At 49.5% G+C, this 19,959-nt stretch overlaps 1 long non-coding RNA gene across 1 annotated transcript in view; it reads left to right on the forward strand.

Annotated features, from left to right (window-relative positions):
• Positions 1-19,959, forward strand: part of LOC132028536 (uncharacterized) — an 83,213-nt gene that overhangs the window by 7,398 nt on the left and 55,856 nt on the right. The gene's annotated exons all lie outside the window — the stretch shown is intronic.

A 19,959-nucleotide genomic window follows, 5' to 3' on the forward strand; every position in this document is an offset into this window, starting at 1 on the left:
GACCCAGGCCCGCGGCCCAGATCTGAGAACTGAAAGGGTTTTGGAGCAGGTGCCAGGTGTGGGTGCCAGCAGGCCTGACTCCTAGCGTGTGAGTCGTCCTTGTTGGGCCAGCCGCCTTGGTGGCCAGAGCACAAGGCCAGGTCTGGAGGGAGGGTGCCATAGGTCCGACAGCAGCAAAGCCATTGCCTGTGGCCGCTGGGGCTGCCTCCAAGGATGGGTGTGAGGGCGATTTGGTCACTCTGAGAGGAAGGCTTCTCAAGTGGTGTGTGTCTGTGGGAGCTGCCTGTGCGGTGGGGAGAAGCAGCCGGGGGTACCTCATTGCCATACCATTCTCTAAAGCCTCTGCCCAGGAGGGACACATGGCAGTGGTAACCACCTGGACCAAGTCCATGTTCCCCACCTATGCCAGGTTCTGTGGTGGAGTGGCGTGGGCCAAGGCATGGCAAAAGAAGTACCTGCTCCATTCCCTACCATTGCAAGCCACTCAGCTGCTCTAAGCCTTCAGTTTGCCTCCTGTGCCTGTCATGGGGCAACTGCGAGAGCTGTATGTAAGATCAGACATAGAAAGTGTTCAGCACGGTGCCTGACCCGTACTTGGTGCCCAGGAAATGGTACTCCCTGGTATCCTTGTAGGATGTATTTTAGTATGTATTCTTTTGATTCTTGCAAGTCCTTTTCTAAGTTGATATTTTAATTCTTTATTTGACGAGCATGGAAATAGACTCAGATAGAAGAAATGTCTTGTTTAAGATCCTGTGGCCAGGAAGCAGGTGGCCAAGCTGGGAGGGTCCCTGGTATATGGGGCTGCAGCATGGGGGCACCAGTCTCCTGGCTGTCCTGTCTCCTTCATGTGCTTGAAGTGCTTCCTTCTTAGACCCAGTGACAGGGGATGGAGTGTCTCAGACTCCAGGGGTCCCTGGGCTTGGCTCCCAGGCCAGAGCTGAAGCCAGGGCAGAAGCTGCCAGGTTCTTCCAGCTTGCACAGCTCTGTGCTGTCAGCTCAGTAACTCTCTGGGGGTACAAATACCCAGAGAGGGTCCTGGAGAGAATGGGGAGGGCAGGATGCTGGGGGAGAGTAGAAAAACGTGTACTGTCTCTTCCCAGTTTGAGTCTTTGGCCGCCTTGAGAGGATGCTTGGCCATGAAGAGCCTGCAGATCTCGTGAGCTGGCTTCAGGCCATTTCCTGAGTCCTATGCGTGCAGTCGTATCTATACTTAAAGCAAGGCCAACAGCTGGATATTTGGGTTTATGCAAAAGAGGAGTACAAGGGAGTGATTTTTGGCATTCGCGTTAATTTAAAAAATTTTTAATCCCTTGAAATGTTTTTCTTAGTACAAAATCAAAACCTTTGTTACAGAAAAATCAGAAAACACAGGCAGAAAAAAAGCATAGAAAAACACACCTCCACCCATCCAGAGGTCTTCACCAAGATGCCACCCCTTTTGTCTTTGCTTGCATTCATTTGCATCAGTGTGATCAGTGTGTGTGTTCCATTTAATAACTTGCTTATTTTACCGATCACGGTATCACCAACATTCTTCCACATGGCTGGTTTTGCTTTTCCACGCTCTCTTTTAATATCGTTATATGAGGTCATAGAGCATTGTGGCTGGGACCTTGGTGTCTCCGTGTCAGACTGCCTGAGTGTGAATCCTGCTACTAGCTGTGGGATCTGGGGCAAATGACTGAACTTTTTTCAATATTGACTTTCTAATCTGGGAGATGGTGAGGAGAGTAGTACCCGCAGTTTAGGGAGGATTAAATGAGATCACACCTGTAAAGCATTTAATGCAGTCTCCATCACAGAGGAAGTGCTCGCTATGTGCTGTGTGTAGTTGTTAGTATTTTGGATACAGCATATGCCACTGTACGATGTGTCATAATTATTTTAAGTAATTACTCTCTGCTAGATACGTAGATTGTTTTCCACTGTATTATCTCAGAAGCAGTGCTGTGTGACAGATATTCTTGTAGCTCAATTTTGGGACCCTTTAAAACTTGATCATGTCTCGGGGTGCCTGGGTGGTGCCATTGTCAACTGTTTGCCTTTGGCTCAGGTCACGATCCCAGGGTCCTGGGAGCCCCATGTCGGGCTCCCTGCTTAGGTGGGAGACTGCTTCTCCCTTTTCCACTCCCTCTGCTCGTGTTCCCTCTCTTGCTGTCTCTCTCTCTCTCTGTCAAATAAGTAAATAAAATCTTTAAAAAAAAATTGACCATGTCTCAGAATCATTGGGCCATGTCATGCCCATTTTAAGTCTTTTAATACAAATGGCCCTTTAAAAAATATAATGCATTTTATTTGCAAAAAAAGCATTTCTCACCTACCAAGCTTTCTCAGACCATGTGAAATAGTTTTGTTTTGTTTCTTTTTAATTAACAGTGCTGATTGGTTAAGTAGGATCTAACAGCATCAGGGATCATGGTCACTGAGATTTTATAGGAAAAAGTGGACCCTAAAAATACAGGCCAGGTTCCCAACTTCCAGGGTGAGATCAGAGGTCAGGCAATCCTGTGTTTAGTCCCTAGTTGTACTCCTTAGTGTATGAATGCTCATCTTTGGTTTGCAGAATACAGCTCTGTGTGTGTGTGTATATATGTGTGTGTTTAAAGATTTATTTATTTATTTGAGAAGGAGAGAGGGCACGCGCGAGCATGCATGCCGTGGGGGAGGGGCAGAGGAGAGGGAGAAAGAATCTTAAGCGGACTCTGCACTGAGCATGGACCCTAATGCAGGGCTGGCTTTCAAGACCGTGAGATCACTACTTGAGCCAAAACTAAGAGTCAGATGTTTAAGCAACTGTGCCACCCAGGTGCCCCAAAATACAGTCATGTGTTTCTGCAAGCAGAGCTCACTCCTGTTTGTGTGAGTTCTTCTGAGGGTCACTGGTACAGGAGAGGATGGGGGCCTTCTGCTGCCGGCCTATCTGTGGACAATGCTTCTCAACTGGGAAAGAGAGTGCTCTCGACCTTTGACTTACCTTTAGGGTGCAGACTCTCTACTGAGCTCATGTGGGGAGTCTTTGAGCAGGTCAGTGGGGCAGGGTGAAGTGGATCTGGGTAAGACAGTCCTCTGCACACCAACACTGCCTAATTGAAGGGGATCTCTGGAGTTTAGTGAAGGACCACAGATATATCCTGCCCTTTGGAGCACAGTCTGGTGTGTGTATGTGTCTGTATGTGTGTGTAAGTACTAGCAACTATTTATGATCATGATGGCTTTTGTGCAACGGGTACATGCAAGTTGTGGGGGGCACAGAGATGGGAAGAAGTAGAAGCAGAAAATCATTCCTTGAGGAGTGGGGAGACTGTCTGAGATTGAATTCAGAGTCTAGTGGGGGAAGACAGACATTAATCACACAACCAGAAATGCACATGAAGTTACTCCAGAGCTAGATGTGCTGAAGGGAAGCTGGGTTTCATCAGGGGATCTCAGCAAGTGGGTAGGCGGAGGTGGCTTCCCAGAGGAAATGCCCCCTGGGCGGCAGTCTGAAGGATGAGAAGGAATTAACTAGGTGACAGTGGGAGGAGACCACTCCTGCCCCCTTGTAGTCTCTACTCTTCACACAGTGATCTCCTGGGGTTAACACCCTGCTCAATGCCCTTCTGGCTCCTGATCTCAGGAGTCAAAGCCAGTCCCCTCGTCACCAGCATCCACCTTTCTCTCCATGGCCATTCTCCACCAGAGTGCCTTGTCCTCTCCTTCAGACATGCCAAGCCTGTCCCTGTCTCGGGATCTTTGTCCTGGCCCACACTGCTGCTGTCCAGGTGTTGGCAGGTGGCCCTCTTCTCCCCTATAGTCACTCTTGAGACCTGGTCACACTGTCAGTCTCCTCCTTCCTGTGCCTGCAGTCAACTGCCATTGACCTATTTTACTTTTTACATTTTATGTGCAACAACCTCACATTGTACCATGTTCTTGTTTATTTGGGGGTGTATGGTGGGTCATCCTCTGGTCTGCTGGTTCTGTGAAGTAGCGTCTGTGACTTCCTTGCACATCCTCTGTACCTACTGCTGTGCCTGGCCACATCTTTGAAAAAATAAAAGTGTGTTTCAGGCAATACCCCATGGGTGTGATAGAGAATTGCTGAATCTAGGCTGTGTAGACCACAAGGTCAGGTGAGAGGGGGAGAGGGGAGGGTGTGCACGTGTGTTCACGTGTAGGGGTGGGGAAGGGTGACTGTTGGAAAGACCATGTTTTCAGTAAAAGGCAGTTCTTTTGAGCACATTTGCTTTCAGAAAAGTGCTTGCCGGGAGGAGGAGGAGAAGGTGAATGAGCAGGAGAGTGATTTTCCCAGGAAACCCTGCAGGTATCTGGGTCCCACCCCAAAGGTCTGCAGAGCAGACCAGTTGAACTGGTCAAGGCTGGTTTCCTGCTCAGGGAGCCCAGGGAGCCGAGAGACAACACTTCCCCGTGGTGGAGGTCTGTGTACCTTTCTCCTAGTGTCCCCCAGAACCTGTGGGATCCTGGGTGGCCAGTTACCTCCTTTTTGGTGGCTTTCCTTTAGCACAGTTCTGCGTACTGACCCCCTCCCCACGGCTTTGCTCTGAGGGAGAGAGGGATGCAGATTGAGGTTTCCTGAGGACAACTCTTGGTTTTGTTCTTTATACTTGGAATGTTTAGAGAGCCTGAGAAACGGAGCGTAGAGGAAATGGTGCAGGGGGTAGCCAGGCAGTGTTGAATTAGGCTTTGGGCAGCCTTGTGGAGCAGAGGGGCTCTGCCACTGGGGTGGGTAAGCGAGGGTGCTGTGTATTCCCCTGGACATGCAACAGGATTCTTGTGGCAGACACGACAGACCCACGGTTAGCATTTATCTTCCTATTTATTTATTCAGCACCACCTCACTGCAGACAAGCCACTTTATCATATCAAGAACACAAGCAAAGATATTTTCAAAAGGGGGCTCTAACAAGTAAATGAGCAAAGGACATCAAAGTGCAATTCAGGGGGAACACAGAAAGAAAAGCAATTATTAGCCAACTCATGAAAGAATGTGCATCCTCATTAGCAATCAAGGAAAACCACACGAATGCTGCAGTGTCATGGCATTCTGGTTTGGGTCCTACCTGATAATGAATATTTATTTTAAAGCGTAACATTCAAAGCGGACGATGGTAAAGGGCGGAAGCATCACTCAGGCATCACTGGCAGAACTATAAATTGTTACAAGATTTGGGGAAATTATATTTATAGTATGTAGCCAGACTGTTTGAAATGAACTGTTTCACCCCATTAACACACTTCAGACCTATTTAAACAGTTGATAAGGGAAAAATGCCACGTGCAAATAAGGAGTTAAACTGAATGCCCAACAGTGGGATGTTGGTTAAGTAAACAGTGAAAGCCCTGAATGAAATATCATACTGGTACGAAGACTCCTGATTACAGAACCCGTGGAATTTCGTGGAGTAAATGCTTATGCAGCGAGGAGGGACAATACAAGGTCGTATAAACACCGTGATTGCAAGTATGTAAGACAGCAACCGCTGTATACAGCAAGGCAGAATGAGAGGTACAAACAGCATGCTCTTTGAGTGGCAGGACTTTGGGCATTCATTTAAGGTTTTCTCCTCGATTTCCTGTTTATTTGAATGTTCTTATTCTGGAAGGAACTCAAGAGCATTTAGTTGAGACAGTGAGGCCTGGGTCACCTTAACCGCTTTGCAGGGCACCGCAGAAGCAGCACGTAGAGTTCCTGGGGTGCAGGTGAGCCCCATGAGGGCTTGGGCCCCATTGTCACAGCTGTCCCTACGTTCCAGAGCACAGCTCACAGGCCTGTCCCAGCAGGCCCCTTCTGCCTCGTCTTGCTTTCCTTCTCCTTCTCTTGACAGTCCTACTTCATGCTCCCAGCAGGGTCCCGGCCTCTCCCCCAGGCCTCTGTCAAGGTCCACTGAGCCCTGTCCCCTGATGTGGGTTTTGGGAGCTGCCCCTCACTATATTATACTGTAGGGGTGTCCCCACCCCTTCCAGCCACACCCTTTAGTCTTCAATTCCCTGAAAGCTCCAACTCAAACTCCTTCGACAAGCTCCCTATTTCTCTGAAGCCTTCTCCCCTGCCCCCCTGGTCAGGCCAGTTGCTGCTTTACCTTCTTAATCTGCAAGGCTTCACAGGGAAGCCTTCCGTGACCATGTACACCTATCCCATCCCCTCCCTGCCCCTGTCCCAGTCAGGGAGAGGCCACTGCTGTCGGCGTGCAGGGTCTGTAGGCTCATTTTCTCTTTAGTACCTCTTCTCATGCCCACAAAGCCTCCCTCAAGATCTTCCCCATCAGTCTAGGAACTTCAGAGGACTTTCTTATGGACTCCCGTGTTCCGGCAGGAATCCACAGCCTGGTACACAGCAGGTGCTCAAGGAATGCATGAATGAGTGAATGAGTGATGAACAAACCGACACAGTTTACCCCAGTCTAGTGAGTTAGAGTCAGACTTTGTGGTTCAGAACCGTAGTCTACCACAGGGTGCCTCTCGGTGCCCCAGCTTCCTCACCAGTAAAAAGAGGACAGGCGAAATAACAGTCGGACTGTGGTGGGGACCCAATAAGGACGAGCACGCGGCACAAGGTCTTGTCACGTAGCGTGCTCCACACATGTCTGTTCTTGTTTTATTTTACTATTATTATTAGATTTCCTTGTCTTGTCCCCTTGTCTGTGGGTTTGCTTGGCTACTTGCTGTCGCTTTATGTTTGTGAGAGGCTTAGATAGCCCTCATTATGGTTTTTTTTTTTTTTTTTTTAGATTTTATTTATTTGACAGACAGAGATCACAAGTAGGCAAAGAGGCAGGCGGCAGGGGGGGTGATGCAGGCTCCCCGTTGAGCAGAAAGCCCAATGCGGGGCTCTATCCCAGGACGCTGGGATCATGACCTGAGCCGAAGGCAGGGGCTTTAACCCACTGAGCCACCCAGGTGCTCTAATAGCAATTATTTTGTGTCAAGGATTATTCTGAGCGCTGTACAACTATTTATTTATTTATTTAATCATCATAAACACCTAGGGTGGGTGACCCCCGTGTGAAAAAGGGCACAGAGACACAGCAAAGGGAAGTAACTTGCCCCAAATAACTGGCCGGTGGCAGAGCTGATCTTTACCTCCAAGCAGTGTGGCTACAGGATGTGCTCAGAACGGCCATATGCTGACCCCCCGGAGGAGAGAACAGGGGAAGGTTGCCTCCCCACTGCTTCCCTTGCCCTGTGGTGCTGGCCTGTGATCTTTACTTCCTGTCCCTGCAGGGTGTCCCAGAGCTCCCATCCAGCTGGGGTTGGGCAAACACAAACACACGATGCCCATGCAACATGCGGGGACACACTTACCCTAAAAAGTTATGCATTACTTGTGTGAAATTCATATGTAGAATTTACGAAAGAAAACAAAGGAGCATAGGGGAAGGGAGGGAAAAATAAAACAAGATGAAGTCAGAGAAGGAGAAAAACCAAAAGAGACTCTTAACTATAGGAAACAAACTGAGGGTTGCTGGGGGAGCAGGGGGTGGTGGATGTGGTATCTGGGTGATGGGCATTAAGGAAGGCACGTGATGGAATTAGCACTGTTATATAAGACTGATGAGTGACTGAACTCTACCTCTGAAACTAATAATACACTCTATGTTAATTAACTGAATTTAAATTTTAAAAAGTTAAAAAATAAATCGTAACCCCCCCCAACAGTTCACTAAAGTTCTTATAATTTGAATAGCCACCCTACATTCAGCATCAGGGGCTGCAGTGTGGTTTGGGCCACCCTCCTTCAAGTGGTGGTCTCAGACACACGGATGTGGGAGCCCCCTCGGATCTGCCTTGGGCCCAGCTGAGGAGGGAAAGGATAGACACACTTGGGAATTCTCTTGTGGGGCAGAGTGAGCTTTCAGGCTCTAGTGGGGGAGGAGGAGACCATCTGAAAAGACAGGCATCAAGGAGGACATTCCAGGTGGAGAGAGCAGCTTAAGTAAGTGCTTCGGAGATGGTGGAGGGGGCTGGTGTCACAGACAGCTGTGAGTTTAGGGCAGGGATCTGGCACAAAAGTGGGGATGGCTGGATGTGTGAATGACGGCCATACTGCGCAGGGCCTTGGCCTTCACCACCTAGATGATAAGGACCCCTTGAGCCCTGTGAGCAGGAGGGTCCAGTGATCAGATTTTACCTGTTAGGAAGATGTCTGGCTTTCTGTGAAGGAGACATGACGGGGAGTTGGGAGGCAAGAGAAACCTCGGCCAAGGGAAGTCCTAGACCAAAGGGCAGGGAATAAACACTTTGTCTTCTTATTCTGAGACTTCTTTGTCTTCTCCTGAAAAATGTAACTCAGAGATGGAAAATGAAAGCCGGTTCAGGCCCCTTTGTTATGGAGAGGGAGGCGTTTGCAGTGCTGGTATTTCTACCAAGCCTTCTATCAGTGGGTCTTTAGCTCCCAGAGAAAGGAGTACAGCAAAAGGAGGAAGTGATTGGGTTTGGGGCGGGGATGTTTCTCATTTGCCCCTAAATCAGGGTCTCAGCCATGTGTAAGAGGACAGGGTCAAAGGCATTGCTCAGAGGACTTAGCTTCCAGGTGAACGTTAGCCTTAATTAATCATGTATGAGGAAAATTTTTCAACCAACTGTCTGACATACATTGCAAATTTCTGTCTTAGGAACTACTCTAACTAGTCATTGCTTCTGAACACGACCAGGTTCCTAATGGTGAATGATTTAGGGCTGTAAAAGAATTGTCATAAACAGCTCCCAGGAGCCAAGAGCACAGCCCAGACTTTAAGCACATAATGGAATCATATCAAAAGCAAGAAGGGGCAGCAGGACCCATAAATCCTTGAAGTGCAGAATCTGTCCATTGTGAAACTTGTGGGGAAGGGAAACCAGATGTGGATGCTGGAGAGGGGCAGGTGGGAGGGGGCAGGCAGGAGGGGGCAGGTGTGGGGGAGGGTAGGCAGTTGGGGGGAGGGTTACAATGGGGGCAAGTAAGAGGGGGAAGGTGAGGGGATAGGTGGGAAGGAGGATGTGCAGATGGAGGTTCAGGCAGGAGGGGACAGGCAGGAGGGAGGGTGTGGGAGGCAAGGAGGAGGGACGGGGTTGAAGGGCAGGTAGTAGTGGGGGGCAGGCGGGGGAGGGGATGGGTGGTCTGGAGGGAGGAGGCAGGCTAGAGGGAGAAGAGAGCACCCTGTGGGCCCGAGGTGGAGGAAAGGGCTCCCTGTGAGGGCGAGAGGTGGCTTCTGCATCACTGACAGAGATGGAGTCCAGGCCAGGCCATGGCAAGAGGGCAGGTTTGCCCCTGTTGGTGGTGGCCGGGAGGTCCAGCTTCAAAGTGAAGAGGCAGAGACTGGAGGGTTACCATTCTTGTTGCTGCTTCTTCAGCAGGACTAACAGAAGTATTTTATAAGCTTCTTCTGAATTTTTGTCTTTGAAGACGACATTTGAGGTAGTTCTTTAACAGTATACTTGAAATAGCACGAAAAGACCAACTTTGTTTATTCTGTAGAGGAAAAGAGTAACGTATATGGAAATCCCTTTGGATTGGGGTGAAAGTATATTTGCCCAAGTAGCCCTCCTTGGCTTGAGATGGAGGATTTATTTTATACTGTTGTTTACTGTCCTTTGACCATGAGCACTGCATCTTTGCCAGGGAGCAGGGGCTGCAAAGATGCGGGCAGCTTCGTGATGTGTCTGTGGCGGAGGGAACCACAGGCCAGCAGTCTGGGAAGATTCCTTTAAATGGGTTCCAGACGTGCGTTCTGGGATTTCAGAGGGTGGCTAGCGGCAGCCCCATTCAGCTAAGGAGCCAAGCGAGCTTTCATGGAGCAGGTCGGCTTGAGGTGGACCTTGCAGATTGAGAGAGATTTAGCCAGGGAGAGAAGGGAAATGGAAGGCAGAGCCATGGGGACTGAACAGCAGAACAGCCTGGAGGCAGAGTGTGGTGAGTCAGGGAGTAGCTGGTTCCATGAAGAGGCAGATGGGGGCTGTGGGCAGCAGGGGCATTGGGGAGAGTTTTGAAAGCTGGTGTCAGGAACTTCTAATCAACTTGTTGGAAAGTTGAGTTTGGTGCTTAGGTCTGTTTGATGCCATTGCAACACTCATTTCTTAAAAAATATTTAAGCAGCCGCGTCCCTGCCACCAGACAATACAAGTATCCTGTCCTGAAGATAGTATGGGAGCACTGAGGAGAAGAAAGGGTACCATGGAGCCATGACCCTGCCAAGAGCCAGTCCTGCTGTCCCTGCTGACTTTCACAGAATTACAGTCATACTATGTGATCCACGTGCACTGATCTTCTTTGGCACACATTATTTTATGACTCCCCTATTTGCTCCACTGATTCCCCACTTTAAATGACCTAGGGAGGGTAATGACCTAGGGTAAAATACAGGCTTTCTGGAATATGAACAATTTCCAGCTTAGTGGTTTGAGTTTGGATTCTCCAGAAGTTTCTGTAGTTCATACCTGCTGAAGGTTGGAGAGCCCTTTGGGCTGGCTCCCCCATTTCACTCAACCATGTGCTCCTACAGTACCAGGGAAAGTGAGCTTGTGTTACTGTGCCCAGGTTCCTGGCTGGCCACTGGGATGACAAAGGTCAATGCAGCAGGACAGGGATTTATGGCAGCGCTCTGGGATGACCTCTTGCATCTGCCAGGCACTGGGCTCAGTCTGTTAAGGGCCCCAGGTCAGTCCTCTCAATAAAAATCAATGCTGAAAATCGAGGTACTGAAATATCAGTTTATCTGAATTTGGTTTCTGTTCACTACTAGTGACATCTATGGGCTTTTTTTGTTTTAAGATTTGATTTATTTATTTGAGTGAGAGTGAGAGAGAGAGAGGGAGACAGAGACACCTGGCTGAGCAGAGAGCCTGACACAGAGCTCGATCCCAGAACCTTGAGATCATGACCTGAGCTGAAGGCAGACACTTAACTGACTGAGCCACCCAGGTTCCCTGTGGGCATTTGGTTCTTGCCACAGTTGCTCATTTGGTTGCTGTATTTTTGTATCTGGTGATTTGACATGCTTTCATGCATTTTGAATTTTGGACATCTTTGTGTGTTGCAAAAAGAAAGATTTCATAAATGGATTTTTCAGTCCAGTGTCTTGATTTTCCTGCCTCTATATATTCCCAGATTTGTTTAGTGAGACATGAGAGGGACTGCATTTCTGGGAGTGTGTGGAGAGGATGGGTGTTCTCACCCAGGGCTTGCATGTACCCATTTCATATCTGCAGCAAGACAAGCTGCTTTTAAGAAAAGCCTGTCCCTGGGATGTAAGGCCCCTCACAGGAAAAGCTGCATGAACCTGGCTTTTCACTGAGCTGAACCTCTCCCCATCCTTCCTTCCACCCGCCTGCAGTAGGGCCACCTAGGAGTCTGCTATTGGAGACCAGTGAGGAGCTGGAGGAGGGGCCTTTCCCACCCCATCCCTGCCTGTGGCCTGGGCCCCCACCACCCTACTAGGTGTAGGAACTGTTCTGTGGTCCCTGAATACCTTTGCTCTGTGTTCGGGTCTGTAAAACTGCTTGGAGCCCCTAAAAATGCACCACACTCCCTTGCAAAATCACCCTTTATTTGTAGATTCTTTCTTTCTTTCTTTTTTTTACTGAAGGCACCTGGTTCCCTTAAGCTCAGGGCTCCTCAGAGGGCCGAGGGTCTGAGCTAGTGGAGGGGAACACAGCCCCTGCCGGGGGACTGTAAAGCTTGAGCACTTCCAGGGCTGCTGCTGACCCACCCCCCCCAACCCCAACACCTGCACAGCCCCCACCCCCCAGCACTGTTATATCCAGTGAAGGAGGGTGTGAGGCTTTGCAGGAGAGTCGATAGCCTGACTTTGGGGGAGCCCAGCTGACATTCTCTGGCCCGCACATTGGGCAGCCAGCAGAGGGCATTTGCTGTAGAACTGCTCTGTGCTAGGTCTTGGGTACTGGTTCTTCACAGATACTGTGTCTTCAAACTATCAGCCAAGCCCAGAGTTCAGCCCATTTCCCATTGGCAGAGAGAATGAATGACCTTTCTAAAGTCACCAGCTTTTGGGCAGACCTGGGCTGTGAACTCACATCTCATTTCCAAGGCCTCTGCATTGTCACAAGCTCTCTACTGCCCTCACCCTCCCCACCCCTCAAATACTCGAGCAGGAGCCTCCACGATGTCCAGGGGATGAGGACTGCCTTGTCTCCATAGTGATTCTCTGCTTATAAGGTACTTGTAATTTTGCTGTTAGACTGTACCTTTCTGGGCAAAGGCGTGGCCTTGATTGGTGATGAGGAGCGCAAAGCACTGGAGAGTCATATACTGCCTTGCATCCATTTTTGTGCCATCTGTAGAGAAAGCATTCCAACCCCTCTTTGGGAGGATAGAGAAACTGAGACCCAGAGCAGAGAAAGAACTGCTTCTGCTCAGGAGTGGGGTTGTTCTCAGATGTCTCAGATAAAACATTCTCAGATGTCTTAGATGCCTAGCACATGCCTGGCGTATTAGTATCCTTGGGGTGGTCCTTCTCTGGGATGGAGGCTGACTCAGGCCCACATGTGCCTGTTGTGGCTGCTCCCTCAGCCTATCTCTGATTTCAGTGGTGGTTGTGGTGGGCAGTTCCAACTCACCTGCCCTCCACCCTGCCTCAACCCGCCTCAGGTGTTCCATGCACCCTGTTGCTTTCTCCCCCAGAGCCTTCTCAAGCCCATAGGAGCCCCTCTTGCCTTTATTTATTTATTTATTTATTTATTTATTTATAGGATTCCACTTATTTATTTGATAGAGAGAGAGAGATAGTACACAAGCAGGGTGGACAGTGGGGAGAGGGAGGGAGAAGCAGACTCCCTGATAAGCAGGGAGCCCAATGTGGGGGCTCAATCCCAGGACTCTGGGATCATGACCTGAGCCTCAGGCAGATGCCTAACCATCTGAGCCACCCAGGAGCCCCCTGGGACTACTTCTAAATAAGCCGCTCACACCTATGTCCCCATGCCAGGTTCTGTGAGGGTTAAACCTAAACTAAGTACCCCCACAGCCAATCCCACCCCACTTTTCAGGTCCAGGGAAATCTTCTGGGCCAGGGACTTGAAATATGTAGAGTGCCTGGAAACCATGCAGGCCTGCTTATGGTACAGCAGAAACTCAGGCCCAGCCCTTCAGGCCTGTGGTGTAGTCTCATTAAGGGCTATGTAACTAAGCCCAGATGACCAGAAATGGACATTGTCTATGGCTCCAGGAATGCTTTTTCACTCCTAAATGCCTTTGACTTTGTCCTGTCCCTGAAGATCCACTGTTAGTTCACACCTTTGGTATGGAGGAAGTTCTCCTTGATTCCATGCTGAGGCATGGCGGCTCCAGAATGCATCTGTCATAGGTTTCCATTGCTAAATGCAGACCATCCTAGACAGGGGTGTGTTAGGGGCTCAGCCGGAAGGGCCAGAGGGAATGGGACATGGGGGGGGGGGAGAACGGATAGGGACGTGATCATGGGAAACAGAAATGGGAAAGGAATGGGCCGTGGAGAGTAAAACTGTAAGGTGTGATGTGCTGTGAGAGTGAAAGGAAGGCAAGCTGGGTATGATAGCGTGAGTGAGCTCAGGGAGGGTGAACATGTGTGAGCGAGCATGTGCAAGTGTTTATGGGTGTGCATGGATTGTGAACATGCATAAGTGTGAGTGTGAGGGTTGTGCGTATTAATAAGTGTGAGGGTTTTTGTGAGTGCGAGAGTGCTGCATAAGTGTATGTGGGTTGTGAGTGTATATGAGTGTGAGGGTCTATGCATGGGTGTCTGGTGTGTTGTGAGGATATGTGTGAGTGTGTATATGAGAGAGGGAGAACACATACGTGACCTGAAACAGTCTAGCCATGCCCTAGGAAGCAGGAAGGTAGAATGAGGGCACTGGGAATTTGGGGGAGGAGTTGGTTCCCACATAAGTACTGGAGAGTGGAGGGCAGATGTTTGGGGCTTCTAGAAACTCTGAAAACACCAAAGGCACCAGTACCTGTAGCAGAACTCTCTGAGAGAGCTAGTGGGGGTTGAGGTGGGAGGGAGAGTCCTGGTGTAAACACCCTACTCCTGACAGAAATGCCCATTGCCTGGTCCATTGCCCAAGGTCCTGGAGCTCTAGCAGTGGCCAAGGGAGTGCACCACCCTCCCCCACCCTCTCCCACCCCTGAACTCAGCAAGATTCCAGATGAGCGCTCTTGTCCAAGGGCTCTGAGTGCTGCTGACTAGGCTCTCAAGGTTGCTGCATAGGAAAAGGCACTTCATCCAGCTCTGCTGGTTTCTCCCTCCTCCTCTGTTCTCATCTACGAGTTCCCTCCTTTTCTGTTCACAGCTGATGTAGTCCTCAATGCTCTCCATTCCTGGGGCATAAGCCAGGGTTTCTCCATCTTGGAATACACAGGGTCAAGTACAGTGGGCCCTTAGTGAGAGGCTGGTGACCAGTGAGCCTGATTGCTTTGTGTCTGCAGTGGAACACCAGCTGACTTTCTGTGCTGTGACTGAGTGTCAGCCTCCATCACAACCTCACAACCTATGTGTGCTAACCTCAGGTCAACACTCAACAGGTATGTGTATATTATTTCTAATCTCTGCCAGATCTCATCCAGAACAGAAAATGAAATGGGGCTTCAATGGATCTAGGGAAGTATTTTCACTTGATTAAAGCAGCATCTGCAATTTCTGGCACCATAAGACAAAATTCCAAGCATTTCTTCCAAGAGGCAGATGGGGGATGACATCTTAAGGGACTGACTGTTGAGCTAAAGCCATCACAGTGGCCCATTTCTGTGGGAGTATGGTACCCAGGGCTTTGGTAAGTAGTCCTCACTCCATATATTCTATCCCTGTTTTGTAGTTGGTCAGACTCTGTACCCAGATTTCGAGTCTTAGAGATGTGATCCACATGCCTTTGAAATCTAATCATAGCTGCAGTTGACTCAGGCCCCACTTCCAAATAGTCCCTGGTGAGGCAAGTAGAGACCTCCATCTTTAAACAGTACCATTCTGGTGGGTCCTCTCATTCTCTTACCCAGATCCACCCTGTATAGTCCCTGCCACCTTTTCCATTTGGAGACAAGATTGGATCGCCAGGGCTGGGTGTTGCCTAACTCTTGGGCACTATTCCCATTGTATGCCATCTGGAGTTGTGTGACATGGTAACCCTGCTCAACCTCATGGACTCCTGGAGTTTAGAGATGCTGGCGGTTCTACCCTGGATGAGAAGGCTCCCACTGGATGGGCACTGCTGACTGGAAACATAGAGCTGCCAGTGGATTTTCACTACTGGGTAGGGACATAGGGCTACCAGTGGGTGGACTACTGACCACGGACATAGACCTGCCAATGGGCAGATACCACTGATCAGGGAGATAGATATACCAATATATAGACATTGTTGACCAATGGTTGAATGCTTCTGGTCATCAGGAGCATCTTCCCATCAGGGTCACCCATCTACGGAGCTCTGTCTTGGGAAATTAGGAAAACTGTCATGCCCCTTACCTTGAAAATTTCAGTGTTGTCTGGCAGTCATGACATCCACATTTGTGGGCCTGTCGTATAATGCCAGCCGAGGAGGGGGCAGAGAGAGCAGGGTTTTAGACTGAGATGGACTTGGGCTCTACATCTTTTTAGCTATGTGACCTCTCTGATTTCCTCAGTTTCCTCACCATAAATTTTTTATAATGACAGTTATATCTAACTCCTAGTGCTATGGTGAGGATTACAGAAAATACTGGTAAAGTGCATGACGATGACTGGCACACATTAAATTCTGTGTAAATGTTAGCTTTCATCACTCACTCACTCATTCATTCATTCATTCATTCAACACAGTCACATCTATTTACACAGGCTTCAGCATAAGGCCCCAGGCAGGCACAATCAATAAGTACAATGACTAAATGATCACTTACCTGAATGGTCCCTCTGAGCATCAGTCACTCCCAGCTCTAATACTACCAGTGAACATTATCAAGTGCTGGACACTGTTTCCTGTGCACCCCTGCCTGTCACTCAGCCAAGCCCTTACCCTCGCCAGACCAGCCTCACTGAGGAGACCTGATGTGCTCATTGCAGAGTAGAACTGAAAAAGCAAACTGCATCAGTTCTCAAATTATTATTTATAGCCATATGGTTACCCAATTTTATCTATTTTTGTGTGTAGATATATTTTATATAAAAAAATCTTAATAGGTTCTCTGAACATTCTGCATATTTGATTTCCATGATTGAAGCCCTAGGGGTATTTTCCAAGAATATTTTATGTAAAAGAGACAAGTGATAACTGTTTATACTCAGCCGGTAACCATAGAGATGAAACTCCACCAGATCAAAGTATGAAGGTAATTAACTCCCTGAAAATTATAGTTGTTGTACTTATGCACAGAGACACATGACTTCACTCATGGGCTAAGCAGCCAAGGAAAAATCTCTGGGGGGAGGAAGAGGATTAGCAAGTGTTCCTCTGCATAGCTGTGTCCTTCTGTCCGCATCCAGAGGGAGGGCGTATGAGCAACCTTAGCTTCAGCCTAAAGCGTCAGCGTCTATAGCTCTCAAAATCAAATATCTTGAGTCTTTTTCCCTCACTTCGCCATCCAAGTGGTCTCATTTTTCGCCCTACCAGGCCAGATTTTACAGATGTGGAGAATGAAATGACCTGCCAAGCTCAGCTGTGAAGTTGCAGAGGAGTGAATGGTTGTCAGCCCCCACTTGTGCATAACCTCCATGTGCCAACTTGCCCCACTTTCTAAGAAGGACAGGGAATTTTCTCATTGATGCCAACTGCTAAGCAAGCAGAGCTTTATGCCCCACTTTTAATCAGAATGACCCACTGCAGTGTCCTCCCATAGTCCACCATGATTTTGAGAAAGAGTGCCTATCCAGTGGGCCCCCCGTCCCTCTCCTTCTGTTCTGCCCCTACCCCAGCCTAATGGAAGCTGGAAAAGACATGCCCACAGGGCAGCTTCTGCAAGGCAGTGTAACCGTGTGCTTCCCATCAGGGGATTATACTGTAAAGGTTGGGGGTGCACTTGGCATTGGGCTGACATCTGGTTCTGTCACTTACTAGTTGTGTAGCCTATTGTGAATTGCTTAGCATCTCTATGACTCAGTCCTCTTTTGAAATAATAAAGCTAATAGTAGGTCTGTCGTGAGGGGTAATGCATATAAAAACCCAGCACAAGGTAATGCATATAAAAACCCAGCACATCAAGGCTAATTTAAGATATAGCAAGGGGAGATTTAAAGTAGGGAATGAGGTCCTACAACTGTTCAGAGGGCTGGAGGAGCAGATCACTGACAAGCCCCTGAAAGGATATCCCGGAAAGTTCAGAACGGAACCTTCTGGGGTGGGGCTGCCTGCCTCTGACACTGGAGTTCAGAGCTCAGGACTCAGGCTTGCAGCTGGGATCCAGGTACCAGGAAGCCAGAGTGAAAAAAATCACTGCTGCTGCTGGTGGCACCACACTCACCTCTCACTCACACTCGCCTCCCACAACTGAGAAGTTGTGGGAGGAGGTCTAGAATGTGCCTCCAAGAAACCCCACATCTCCAGAGCCATGCTTGCCACTAGAAACAGCTAAAGGACATAGGAGGATGGCATCTGCCTTCTGCTTTCCAAGTCTGGTGTGAGTGTATCTGACTGGCAGGACCTAGATCACACCCTAGACCCTAGCTGCAGGAGTCTAGGAAACTTGTTTAGCTTTCCAACCTCCCAGCTAGAAAGAGAATGGAATGGGGGTTGATAGGACTGATCCATAGAATCCAGTGCAAAGCGCTCAGGATTAATGCAAGTGCTCAAAATATTTGATATTATTATTATTGATATCATTATCATTATTTTCCTGGCCTTCTCAGGAGTCTGGCTTGACCCCTAATGAACAGTGTTAAGGTTCACCTTCCTCTTTGGGGGCCTCCCTTGCAGAGTGGTTTTCTGTGATCCAGTGTCTCATGTAATGGTGTCATGTTGTCCTCTGCCGTACTGTCTGTGCCAGGAGCTTGGACCATTCTGACTTACTCTCACTGCCAACCTGCTCACCCCAACCAGCCACCAAGCCTCATAAGGCACCTACATGTCATACCTGTCTCTTTACCTGTTGCACTTTTCCCTCTTGTTGTCACTTGAACTTGTCTTCTCCCACTCCTGGGATGCACATCCCCAAAGGACAGACCTTGACTTTACCTAGATGTACAGGTAGAAGGACAGACCTGACATTACCTAGACGTACCCCATGGGCAGGCTTACCCAAGCCTGACACCCAGAACAATGGTGCCTGAGGTCATTGCTGAACTGCTCAAGGGACAACTGGAGAAGCCATCAGGATGGAGCAATGTCAGTTCCAAAGGCAAGGACCAGAAGGTGCCAAAGGGCCCACTGTAGGTGGGTAAGTGGAGGAGGGGAGTTTGTAGGGCCTTCACAGAGTTGGTCCCTCTCAGTGGTCCCACTCTGTTCTTCCTGCTGGCCAGTGGCCTGCACTGAGTGCGGCCCCAGCCTTCCAGACACTTCTCCCTCCTGGTCTGGCATTTTTCTCAATGGTTGTCTTGTCAGCAGTGTTCCAATTTCCCTGAATTACTTTAAAAAAATGTTTATTTATTTGAGAAAGAGAGTGAGTATGTGCAAGTAGGGGGAGGGGCAGAAGGAGAGGGAGGGAGGGAATCCCAAGCAGGTTCCACACCCAGCGCAAAGCCGGAAGTAGGGCTCAGTCTCACAATGCTGAGATCATTGCCTGAGGCAAAATCAAGAGTCGGCCCCTTAACCGACAGAGCTGCGCAGGTGCCTCTGGTTTCCTTGAGTTATTAATGGAAGACCTGGTCCTTTGACATGCAGACCTCACTGACAAGTAAGTCTTCTTTCCAATTTTGTTCTCGGCTTCTTCCTTGTGTGTGTACCCAGTGTGTGCCCAGAGTTTGGTGATGTTGTGGTACAGTGATGGCCGCTGTCGCTATGGTGCCAGGAGGGGCTGGACACCCCATTCAAGCTTTCAGTCTAACAGTGACCTGGGGAGGCGGTGCTGGCATTCGTCCCCTTCTGCCGTGGAGATGTCAAAGGGATGGCTAGTGAGCCGCAGAGGCAGGACTGCCAGCTCAGGACGGCTTGATTCCGGAGTGTGAACTCCCTCGTGCTGCACACACCACTTTCTCCTGATTGTGCTCCTGCCGTGGAGCCGGAAAGTCAGGGACAGATGCTCCTGGGAGGTCAGAAGGATGAAGGCTCACGTGGCCACAGGGAGCTGACAGTGACCTTGGTAAGAGCACTTCTGGGGCAGTGGCAGGGATAGAACCAGACTGCAGTGGTTGAAGTGGACGAGGGCAAGCGAGGGTTGTAAGCAACTCTCAGAGGTAACCTCCCTTTGGTGGGAGGAGAGAGGGCAGCAAGTTGAGGGAAGGTGGAGAAATGAAGGGGAAGGAGAGTTGTGTCTTCTTTGGTTTTGGATGAGTGGGCAGGACCCAAGCATGTTTGGGGGAAGGAGGCAGAGGGAGGGGGTGGAATCGGGAGACTGGCAAGAGGTGGGATGGGTAGGAGAGACCTGTGCCCCCAGCAGTGAGAGAGGGACCCAGAGCCCAGGGGTGGAACGATGACATGCAATATTGAGTCAGAAATGGACCTTCTCCGTGATGTGGGGATGGATCTGCACGTGGCAGGAAGGGCGCGGTGGTGTCAGGAGGGAGGAGAGGAGAGTGAGAAGAGCTGCTGTTTGGAATTTTGACACAGAAGTCTGTGGGAGGATCACAGGCCCCTCATGTGAGACCGTGGGGGCGTACCAATGGGGCTCTGTGGCAGAGTCCAGGTCAGGGGCAGCTCCAGGGTTGGAGCTCTCCAGGAAGATGAAGCACCCCAAGGGCGGGAGGCCTGGAGCCTGTGGTTAATGGGTGAGGTGTCTGAGTTGGTGATCTGGAAGGTGGAGCGAGTCTGGGGGATGACAGGGTGCAGGGTATGGCTCTGGGTTTGGGTATCTGGACTGGGGTGTGGACAAGGGCTACTGGCGACAAGGAGCTCAGGACTGATGACATCCCCAGAGGCTGAGGT

The sequence above is a fragment of the Mustela nigripes genome, chromosome 12 (genome assembly GCF_022355385.1).
Source record: "Mustela nigripes isolate SB6536 chromosome 12, MUSNIG.SB6536, whole genome shotgun sequence".
NCBI lineage: Eukaryota > Metazoa > Chordata > Mammalia > Carnivora > Mustelidae > Mustela > Mustela nigripes.